This window comes from Pongo abelii, chromosome 14, assembly GCF_028885655.2.
Source record: "Pongo abelii isolate AG06213 chromosome 14, NHGRI_mPonAbe1-v2.0_pri, whole genome shotgun sequence".
NCBI classification, from domain to species: domain Eukaryota; kingdom Metazoa; phylum Chordata; class Mammalia; order Primates; family Hominidae; genus Pongo; species Pongo abelii.
Window position 1 is genome coordinate 43451200 of NC_071999.2, and position 12418 is coordinate 43463617.

Genomic DNA, 12418 nt, shown 5'->3' on the forward strand with positions numbered 1-12418 from the left:
AAAGTTCTACTGGGGGTAAAATGCTATAAAACAGCATCACATGCTACAGAGACTTCTTTTGTAAAAAGAGGAGTCAATAAATGAGGCAAACTTCACTATTGTCATATTTTTAAAAATTAACACAGCCATCCCAATGTTCAGCAGCCACCACTGTGATCAGTCAGCAGCCATCAACATCGAGGCAAGACCCTCCACAAGTAAAAAGATTATGACTTGCTGAAGGCTCAGATGATGGTTAGCAATTTTTTAGCAATAAAGTAATTTTTAATTAAGGCATGTACATTTTTAGACATAATGCTATTGCACACTTAATAGACTACAGTATAGTATAAACATAACTTTTATATGCACTTGGGAAACCAAAAAAAATCATTTGACTAGCTTTATTGTGATATTTGCTTTATTGCAGTGGTCTGGAACTGAACCCTCAATATCTCCAAGCTATTCCTGTATACATTGAAATTAGGTAGTCTAAGACCTCCAACATTACACTTTCTTTAGAAATTGTTTTGTCTCTTCTAGATGATTTGCACCTCCATATCAAGTTTTGAATCTCCTTGTCTCTTTCTATCTAAAAATCTTCAACAATTTTGAGTGGATTGCACAAAATCTATACATCAGTTAGGGGAGAATTTAAACCTCAACAATAAATCTTTCAGTTAGTAAATATGCAGTCCATTTATATATGTGTTTTAAAATTTTACTCAGAAAAGTTTTTAGTGTTTAATATAGAGCTCTTCCATATATTTTGTTAGATTTAGACTTCTTTTTATTATCTTTTGCCACTACCATAGATGGAATTGTTTAATTATTTTAGAATTCCATTTTATTAATATCTCTACTATGGGCATATTTGCTATATTACTTCGTTTTATAGTTGTTACTGGTTGATATAGGGTTTACAATATACCTCTGAAACCTGCATAGTCTAGCTCCAAATAATGACAAATCCCTTCATGTATAGGTTAACTATGTTACACCTGTAAGCCTCAATTCTTCTCTTCACATTCTGTGTACATTTTACTCCCACATATGCTTCATAATACATGTTATTTTTGCTTTAAACAATCAGTTATCTTTTAGAAGAGATTAAAAAGGAGAAAAATGTTGTGTTTACCAATATGTTTGTTATTTCCAGTGGCTCTTTTTGACCCTTTATTTTTTGTGTGGAGCCAAATTACCTTTTGGTATTGTCAAGGGCTCAGAGCTCCAGAGATCTATGCCTCCAGGTATTAGAGTAGCAGGTTAAAACAATAAGACATATAAAAATAACAGTCAAGTCTTCATCACTCACTATAATAGTATCAGCAAGAAGAAAAATTTGAGAAAGTGTCAACTCCCCACACTATTTTATTTTCTCCCATGGAATGGTGTTCCACTAAGGGTCAGGCAGATCAGCACAGATGTAGAGTCATCTCACTGCCAAGAGAGCCCCGGACAAAAAGCTCCTGCTATTTTGTGGAAGGAGTGGGGCAGGGGGAGGAGACAAGGAAGTGTTGGGGGGCAAAAGTACTGAGTAGTGAATTAGAGTGTAGAAAAGTGTCTTCCAGGTCCCTCCCCGCAATGATAAGGAGATATAGACGGGGCGCCTAAGGAGGGCCTCAGCTGAAGATCCCCATAAAGAAGACACCAAAAGGAGGCACCTGGGCTAGGAACTCAGATAATATAACAGCATGACGAGTTGGTGGGTGCAGTGCACCAGCATGGCACATGTATACATATGTAACTTACTGCACATTGGGCACATGTACCATAAAACCTAAAGTATAATAATAATAATAATAATTACAATAAAAGAAAAAAAAAAAAAATATATAACAGCATGGCCTGCCACGGGGCCTGAGTCCTTGTCGGCAGCTCCCTTCAGGGAATGAAACGCACTGGCTGTACATCAAGCTAGGGAAAGCTCTTGTAATTGCCTATGGTCAGACATGAAAAGAAATCACAGGTAGGTTTTTACTAGGAGCTGGGCTTCTCAGGTATCATTTTCTTCTGCCTGAAGAATGTCCTTTATGGTGCATGTCTGCTGGCAATAATCATCTCAACTTACAATTCTTTCATTGGTCTTCACTTGAATGATGTTTTTACTGAGTCAGAAATTGGAGGTTAATAGATTTTCTTTTATACTTATAAAATATTGCTCATCTATCGTCAAGCTTGCATTGTCTCTGAAAAGAAGTCTGCTTTCTTCTTATCTTTGTCCCTTATTCTTATTCATATTTTGGTCTTTTTTCTATGTTCGCTTTTAAGAATATTTTTCATTATTACTAGTTTTCAGCTGCTATGTGATTTTCCTATGCCTAGGGATGATTTTTGTTACAGGTTTAGTCCACTTAAGGTTCGTGAAACTCTTTGGAGCTGTGGATTTATATTTTTAATCAAATTTGGAAAACTTTTAGCTACTATTTTTTGAATCATTTTTTTCCCTTACCACCTCTTTCTTTCTGGAACTCCAATTACATTTATGTTAGACTGCTTGATATTGTACCACAGGTCCCTAATACTATTTTTTCCATCTATTTTCTTTCTTTGTTTCATTTTGGATGGTTTCTATTGCTATGTGTCCAGGTAAAATGACCTTTTCTTCTGCAGTGTCTGCTGTTCATCCCTTGTGGTATATATACATATTTCAGATATCATATTTTCCATCTGTACATTTTCTACTTGGGACATTTTTGCCTTTCCTTTCTCCCTTCATCATGCTTATTTTTCCTCCACTTTTTAAAAGAATATGGAACATAACTATAATAATAACTATTATAGTTATAATAACATAATAACTATAATTATAACTATAATATAATCATAACTGTGATAATTATTATTATATTTATATATAATAATAATTTTTATTATTGTATTTATATATAATAATAATTTTTATTATTTTAGTTATATATAATAACTATAATAATTATTATTTTTTTGAGAGGGAGTCTCACTCTGTCACCCAAGCTGGAGTGCAGTGGTATGATCTTGGCTCACTACAACCTCCATCTTCCAGCTTCAAATGATTCTCGTGCCTCGGCCTCCTGAGCAGCTCTACTAAAACTACAAAAAATTAGCTGGGTGTAGTGGCGGGTGCCTATAATCCCAGCTACTCAGGTTTCGCCATGTTGGCCAGGCTGGTCTCGAACTCCTGACCTCAGGTGATCCACCCACCTTGGCCTCCTAAAGTGCTGGGATTACAGGTGTGAGCCACTGCACCTGGCCTAATAATTATCTTAACATTCTTCTTTGCTGGTTTTAAATATAATTTCTTTTATTTCTCAGTCAATTTCTATTGATTAATTTTTTTCTGATTATTTTCCTGCTTCTTTACATGTCTGGTAATATTTTTCCTGGATGCCAGCCATAATGAATCTTATGGTTTTGGTCACTGGATTGTTGTATTTTTTTAAATACTGTTTGATTTTGTTTTGACACTCAGTTAAGTTATTTGGAATCCGTTGGACCCTTTCTGAGCTCTTCTTTAAGCTTTTTAAGTGTAGATCTAGAGAACCTATTATCTAAAGCTAATTTAACCTAACCACCTTTCAGAAAATTCTGTCCAATGCCTCAGGTAAATTAAGCTGTGAGATTATGATCTAGTCCCAATTCTGTGTGAGCTTCAGCTTCTCATTTGTAATAATTATTTCCTCTGTCTTGTGTAGTTTTCTTTCAGACATGTGCATTAGTACTTAGTCAAAAACTCAAGACACTGTGCAAGCATTTAAAATTCTCTCTTTGTTCATCTGCCTCGTACCTCATTTTCTGCCCCACCAATTCTAGCTAGTTACACTGATTTTTTTGTGTTCTCAACTCAATGTGACATCGAAGTTGTTTTTGGTTTTCTGTCTATACTGTAGATACAATGATAGGCTCACATCAGTTGTTATTCTCTTCCTAGGGCCACGGTCCTGTGTTACATGTTGTCCAATATCTGGAAAAGTACTGCTTTCTATATTTTGAATCATTTTCTGGTTTTCTAAGAAGAGAAAGTATATCAGAATCTTGTTATTCTTTCATAACCAGAATGGAATTTTTAGAATTAACTTCTAACTAATACATTGAAATCCTTATTACTAAAATGTTTTCTACAACTATATATGCAAATGTTACTTGTTCTGTTACTTTTGCCACTTTCCTTCAGGGAAATGTTATGAATATGTGAACTTTTGCTATATTTTTGTCTATATTCCATATCTATGTTTAATTTAATTTAATTTAAAAATTTAATTTTGTTAATTTATATTTTCTCAACTTTCTCATTTGTGTTCCCCTTTATGCTCTTTTGCATTTTTGTTCTCATATATGCTGCTTTAAGAGCTTTAAGTTTTGTCATTAGTTTTTCTTTTCTACTCTCTTCAACTCTTCTAGCATATTGTATTTCATCTTATTCTTTTGTTTCACTCTGTCAGCCTTGAGCTTTCATATCCCTGTTCAAAAGATTTGTATTTTTGTTAAGTTATTTGAATTCATGAAACTATCAAAACATAGCAAAATATAAAATAAAATATATAATAGTCAGGAACTACATTTATCTACTCAGTAGAAGCAGGCTTCTAATGACTATCCTACTTTTGCGTGTTTCAGGTCTTTTGTTGTTCCCTGCAGGATATGTGTGTGTATGTGTGTGTGTGTGTATACTCATGTATGTATAAATATGTACCTATGTAATTTTAAAATGACACTGCTTATTTTCAAATCAATAAATCATCCATGTGTTTGCAGGGATTTCTTATGAGAAAAGAGCTGGTAGGAATTTCTACCTACAGTGAAGGTCCTCTGGATGCAAGAATGTGTATGCATGTGAATTCTTCTTTTATTCTTGCCAGCCAACCAAAATTGACCGTGGCCCACAATTCAGAGTTCCACTTTTTGACTCTGCCTTATCATCTAAATGATTTTGGCTAATATGGCATATCAGATATTCTGATACGTATGATATTCTGGTATGTCTGATATTCTGATATATATGATATTCTGATATAATATGATATTCTGCTAATGTGGCATGTCTGCTAATATGGCATGTCTAACACTTTAATAGTTTTGACAAACGTATCTCCTAGTTTTATCAGTAATAGAATTTTATTTATTTTTCACAATACTTTTATTATGTTGGGAGATGTTCAAAATTAAAATTACAGATGTTTTACAAACTTGGTGCTAGATATCAACAATAAACATAATTAACTGACAAATGGTAAGTGTGAAGAAAGAATATAGGTAAAATTTACTGTGGGTTGATTATGATGTCTGAACATACAGTGATGCAAAAAGTATCTCCTATAGAAAGCAAAACCCAGAACTGGAAGAAGACTTAAAAACAATCTAATCCATTTATTAATATTTAAATCTCCTCTACATCATTACTATCAAATGACTATTCAATCTTCTAGTGAGGTCTACTCCTGGTAAAGAGAGCTGTCAGATTTATGAAGCTGCCTACTACATCTTTGGACAACCTCACGTAATACTGATACAAACCAGCTTTCTTTGATGTTAAGCATCTCAATTCTTCTCCAAAAAGCATATTATAAATATTCAAAATCTTTAATTCACTTTGGAAATGTCACCATTCTCAAAGTGGTGCCCTGGTTAAAACTATTTCCTGATACCACTTTGGCCAGAGGATATTTACATCTTTATGCATGCCACTTAGCAGAAAGTTGAGGAAGAAAACGGAATATGCATTAAAGGTGTGCTCAATGGATCTGGAGCACCAGCTCTGGAGCAGCTCATTTTTATATTTGTATTTTAAATAAAACATTCCTCAGCCCTTTCAAATATATTTATTTGGAAAAACAAAATAAATTGCTAATGATTACATTTTCTTTCTTCCATAGAATTTGACATTAGAGAATAAATATCTACATATTCATATAGGCTTTTTCTTTTGCTTTGACTTAGTATACATGGTCTAAGTTAAACTGAGTAACAGATTACAAGCATGCTGGTTATATACATATATTTTATTTTGAAATAGAACCTGAAAATCTAAGATATTAAATTATACATAATTATGCCTAGAAATGGTTTTCTTTTGGTAAATAAATGAGGTATTGAAGGTTATATTATATTTACTCTTTTATTCCAACAATTTCAGATTAGGAGAAAAAAATCAGAGCATTCAGCATCTTCAAAAGTAATCCTTTGTATTAAAAGGTGAATTAATTTTTATGTAAACATTGTTACCTGAACAAACGGTGAAAACTTTGCATTTGGTTTGAAATTGCTAATTTCACTGAATGATAATCTGGGGTTTAATGCACAAAATCTGAACATATAATGATGACATATTGTCATCTGATGATGGATTGGCCTCATCAAGGTTAAAGTGATTCTCTGATGGTGTTATGTAGAATAGCAATGATATGATAACCAAATAGCTTATGTATCTTCAGGGTCCTGTAAATTTATGTTCTAGTGGAATTATGTTTTGCTACAGGAACAAGAAATAAGTCTACATTTGCTAGAAGTCAGACTCTTACTTTAGATAAATCATGCAGTTTCTCTTGGCTTTGGGTTTCTCATTTGTAAGAAGAGGTGTTTAATATCATGTTCAACTTCAAATTTTAACTATGTGATATTTTTGCTAACCAAGTAAACACAGCATTCAAAACATCAGGAATGTGTCTGATTAGAGAGACACAACTTCAAGGAAAAAGAAGAGAAAAGGGGGCAGATAGGATTGAGAAGGATAGGGAGCAGTACAAGGTGATGTTCTAGTTATTGCTTCCTGTGCTGGTCACCGCTTCACAATAAGCTAGAAAGACACAGCTATTCACACAGCCAGGGCACTTCTAACTTACATCAGCCAACTCTTCAGAAGCTGCTCGGGAAGTCAGACTTCTGTACTATGTGATGTAGCATCTCAACACACTCAGAACAAATGGGAGTAGCAAGGGGGTCTGGGAGTGACAGGGTCAGCCACAGTGGTGGCTGAGGCACAGCGAAAAGCTGAAGTTCTTGCAGAAACACGAAGCCTCAAAACTATAAAAACCCTTGAAGACAACCTAGGCAATACCATTCTGGACATAGGAACAGGCAGAGATTTCATGATGAAAACACCAAACGAAATTGCAACCAAAGGAAAAAAATAATAACTGGAATTTAATTAAACTAAAGAGCCTCTGCACAGCAAAAGGAACTGTCAACAGAGTGAACACATAATCTACAGAATGGGAGAAAATTTTTGCAAACTATGCATCTGACAATGGTCTAATATCCAGCGTCTATAAGGAATGTAAACAAATTTACAAGAAAAAAACAACCCTATTAAAAAGTGGACGAAGAACATGAACAGACACTTTTAAAAAGAAGACATATATGCAGCTAAAAAGCATATGAAAAAAACTCAGAATCACTGATCATTAGAGAAATGCAAATCAAAACTACAATAAGGCACCATCTCACACCAGCCAGCATGGCTGTTATTAAAAAGTCAAAAAAGATAACAGATGCTGGCAAGGTTGCAGAGAAAAAGGAATGCTTATGCACTGTTGTTAGGAGTGTAAATTAGTTCAACCATTGTGGAAAGCAGTGTAGCAATTCCTCAGAATTACCATTTGACCCAGCAATCCCATTACAAGGTATATACCCAAAGGAATATAAATCATTCTATTATAAAGGTACATGTATGCATATGTGCATTGCAGCACAACTCACAATAGCAAAGATATGGAATCAACCTAAGTACCCATCAGTGGTAGACCGAATAAAGAAAATGTACATGTACACCATGGGATACTATGCAGCCATAAAAAATGAGTTCATATCCATTGCAGGAACATGGTTGGAGCTGGAGGCCATTATCCTTAGCAAACTAATGCAGAAACAGAAAACCAAATACCGTATGGCCTCACTTATAAGTGGGAGCTAAATGATGGCAACACATGGACACATAGAGGGAAATATATACTGAGGGCTATCAGAGGGTGGAGGATAGAAATAGGGAGAGGTCCAGGAAAAATAACTAGTGGGTACTAGGCTTAATACCTGGGTGATGAAATAATCTGTACAACAACTTCCCATGGTACTAGTTTACCTATGTAACAAACCTACATATGTACCCCTGGCCTTAAAATAACTGTTACATTTTTTAAAAAAGAACCTTAAAAGACAAGCCAACACCAAAGGCCCTCAATTTATCTTCCTTTATTGATGATTGACTGTTAAGAATATGTTGGCAATGTAAAAGATGAATTTCACATTGATTTTGTTTTCTAAACATATGCAAACTTTATGATATAATTGATTGTGCTATAAGATCTTATTAACAAAAAATATATTTTGTACAAGTTAAATTTGAGACATCTTTTGGATATCAAAGTGATAATGTCAGGGATGAAACTGGACATATGAATTTGAAGCTTAAGACAGAAGGTTGAATTGCAGCTATAAATTTAGGTGCCATGAGTATATAGATACTATTTAAAAGCATGGAACTAGATAAATATACCTTTAAGGTACTATATCATTTATCATATGTTATTTGCATTCTCTCTCAGACATAAAACCTATGTAGAAAGAATATGAATGTTTTATCTGTGTGTTCCAGGAGATTAGAATAGGGTCTAGTCAGTATGTATCAAAAATATTTCTGAATATTGTTGAGAAAGGTTATAACTTTAAAAGAAAGGAAAAGGAATGAGGGAGATTTGAGGAGAGAAAGATACGAGGTAATGTTCTGTTGAGTATGGAAGTCAATTGACAGGCAAGTGTCAAATTGCTAGACAAGACTAAGAGACATGATTTGTGATTACTATTTAGAATGATTCTACTCAATGTGGCAATCTTCTTTCCAACTACATTTATATACAGCGTTAGAGAGGCAGAGTGCATTAAAAGTTGGGTTTAACTGAGGTAGGAGTTTCTCAGTGATTAAAACGGTGGGGAGTGAGGGCAATGAGATTCATAAAATCTCAGCTGGCTGTAGGAGTTAAAGACAATGAAAATGTAACAGGATAAATAGATTGGAGATCCTGATAGACAATACATTGTTTAAGTGTGAGGTTGGGGGCACTTAGTGTAGCTCATGAGGTGGAAATGCAGAACTTAGTGGTCTGAGAATGAGATGGTTGAAACTGAAATTCTGGGTGTGATGCAGTTTTTCAAGTGTTGAAGTAAGGTACAGGAAGAGGTATTTGAAAGTAAGGGCCAGGTGCAGTGGTTCACGCCTGTAATCCCAGCACTTTGGGAGGCCAAGGCTGGTGGATCATCTGAGGTCAGGAGTTCGAGACCAGCCTGACCAATATGGTGAAACTTGTCTCTACTAAAAAAAAAAAAAATTAGCCAGATGTGGTGGCACATGCCTGTAATCTCAGCTACTTAGGAGGCTAAAACAGGAGAATTGCTTGCACCCGAAAGGCAGAGGTTGCAGTGAGCTGAGATCATGCCATTGCACTACAGACTGGGCAATAAGAATGAAATTCTGTCCACTCCCCCTAAAAAAAAGAAAGAAAAGAAAGTAAGATAAATGAACTGGAATATTTATTCAGAGTTCAAATTCCAAATAATACAACTATTAACTGCTATTAACAAGAATACTCAGTGCCTACTGATGTTCAACAAAATTGTAAATCTTATTCAGACAGCTGATCAAACATGTGCATTTTCACATAGGCCAGATTGTCCCCAAAGTACATAGTAATTACAAAGCAGAATACCCATGACTTCTATGTTTGCAAAGTCCCAAACGAGGTTCTCTTTTAGACTCCAGAAGGGAGAAAATTAAACTCATCATTCTATTGTAGATAGAGTTCATACCTAATTAAATTAAAGAACAGATTGAATAGTTTAACATATTTCAACATTCATATGGCATTGAAAATCCTTTGGTTGGCAGCTGTGTAAATCAGCAGGAAATCAGGAGAAGGCAGGAATTAGATGAATATTTAGAAGTGGAAATAACAGGCGGTGCTATTTCTAAAACACCCTTTATTGCTTACATGGTAATATGAGTAATTAAGGTATGATTTAAATAAGTTTTTAATGCATTATCAAAACATAATAGTAGTGAAAACATCATGATTTAACATCTACCTACTTAAATTTCTGTAATCAGCTCTTCAGTTTTAAGAAGTCGAACACATAAAGGAGAGAAGGAGAACACATAAAGGAGAGAAGCACAGATTGTGAGCACTACAGCTCTCCCCTCATCCTTAAATTCCAAAAATCACTATGCCCATGTGACATCCAAATACAGTTCATCTTTGAGACATGTAGCATAAAAATGACATTGACTTTGAACATCATAATTTATATACAGATGCATATTTACATAACTACCAAGAAGTTAAAGTGAATGGAATCCTACATATTTTGCCATTTATCAATTTTTTATGAAAATTCTCATACATACTCAGAAGCAAGAATTGTTTCATTAAACCCCTATACATCCGTAATGCAAATTTTGCAGTTATCAAGATTTTACCACTTCGTTTTATTCTTTGCTTATTTTGCTACAGTATGTTAAAGAAAAATTTCAAATATTTTGTAATTTCATTGATAAATATTTCACAATTATATAGCTTGGGATTCTAGTGTTATTAAATTTATTTAAGTGTTGTTTAAACCTTTGGCATGTTTTCTTTATTTATGCTTTGAAATTCATGCCAATCTAGTAAGAGTAGAGTAAAAGGCAAAACCAAAAATTGAAAAAGTATGGAACACAAATTAAATAGATAAAGCAGGTAATATGTCAATTTTTCCATTAAACTTTTTTGAGATAATTGTATATTTACATGCACTTGTAGGAAATATTATAAAACAACCCCATACGTTCTTTGCTCAATATCGCACAATGGTAACACCCTGTAAAACTATAATACATTGTCACAACCAGGATATTTACATTGATATGGCCAAGATACAAAACATCCATCACCAAAAATCCCTCATGGCACTATTTTATAGCAGCAGTCACTCTCTCCTACCCCCACCTTCTCCTTAATCCATGGTAACCAATAATCTGTTCTTCCTTTCCAGAATATTATCATTTTAGAAATTATATATAGATGGAATTATACAGTTTGTAATCTTCTAGAATTGCTTTTATTTCACCCAGCATAATTCTCTGGAGATTTATTCATGTAGCATTGATCAGAAGTCTGTTCCTTCTTATTGCTAAGTGAGACTCCATGGTATGGGTATAGTGCCGTTTTTTTAACCATTCACACACTGAAGGACATATGGGTTGTTTCCAATTATGCTTTTGGTGTCAAGTCTAAGAACTCTGCCTAAATCTAGATCCCAACCGCTATGTTGAATCAGAATTGAAAAAGAAGGAGCATTGTCTAATACATTTTATGTTCTTTCTTCTCTTTACTGAAAGAGATTGTGTAGAATCAGGTTTATTCTTCTTTAAACATCTGGTAAAGTATTCCAGTGAAAGCATCTGTGCCTGAAGATTTTCTTCTGGGGAGATTTTAAATTATTGATTTAATTTTCTTAATGATTATAGCACTACTCAAAGTATCTGTTTCACATTGGGTGACTTGTGGCACTTTGTATTTTTCAAGAAAGTAATACATTTCATGGAGGTTGTCAAATGTGTGTATAGAGTTGTTCATAGCAGTCCATTGTTATTCTTTAGGTGTCTGCAAGATCTTTAGTTATAGCCATGTTTCATCCATGATATTGGTTATTCGTGTCTTCTCTCTCTTTTGTCTTTGTCAGCCTTGACAGAGGCTTGTCAATTTTATTGATCTTTACAATTAATCAGCTCATTCCTTCATTAACTTTCTCTATTGTAGTACTGCTTGGGATTTCACTGATTTCTGCTCTTATATTAAGTATAAATTATTATGGATTGATTTATCCAGTCTATAAGTATAGACATTATCAATTGTTTGGTGCATATATAGTCAGAAATGCTATAACTTCTTTGTGGCCTTACCTTTTACCATTACATAATAACCCTCTCTGTCTGTAGTAATTTTCTTTTCTCTGAAGTCCAGTTTACCTGATTTACATGATATATCTTTTTCTCTTTTTTTACTTCCAACCTGCACATATTATTATAGTTGAAGTGAGTTTATAGGCAGCATATACATAGCATATACATAGCTCATGTGTTTAAATTCCCTCTGCAAATGCCTTTTATTGGTATCTTTACACCATTTAATATAACATAATTATTCATATGTTAGGGCATAAGCCTGCCATTTTATTTTTATTTCTTTGTTTTCTATTTGTTTTTTTCTCTACTTGTTTCTGTTTTCTTTTTCTTGCCTTCCTTACTTGGACTTTTCCAGAATTTAATTTTAATTTGTAGTACTTTTGAATGTATTTACTTGTCGTTGTTTTAAGTATTACAGATATATAACTTAGGGTCTACAGTTGTATTTTTACCAGTTTGAGAGATGTATAGAAACTTTGCTACATTGATAACCCTTTGTCTTCCCTTGTTTATAATTGTCTTTAATATTTT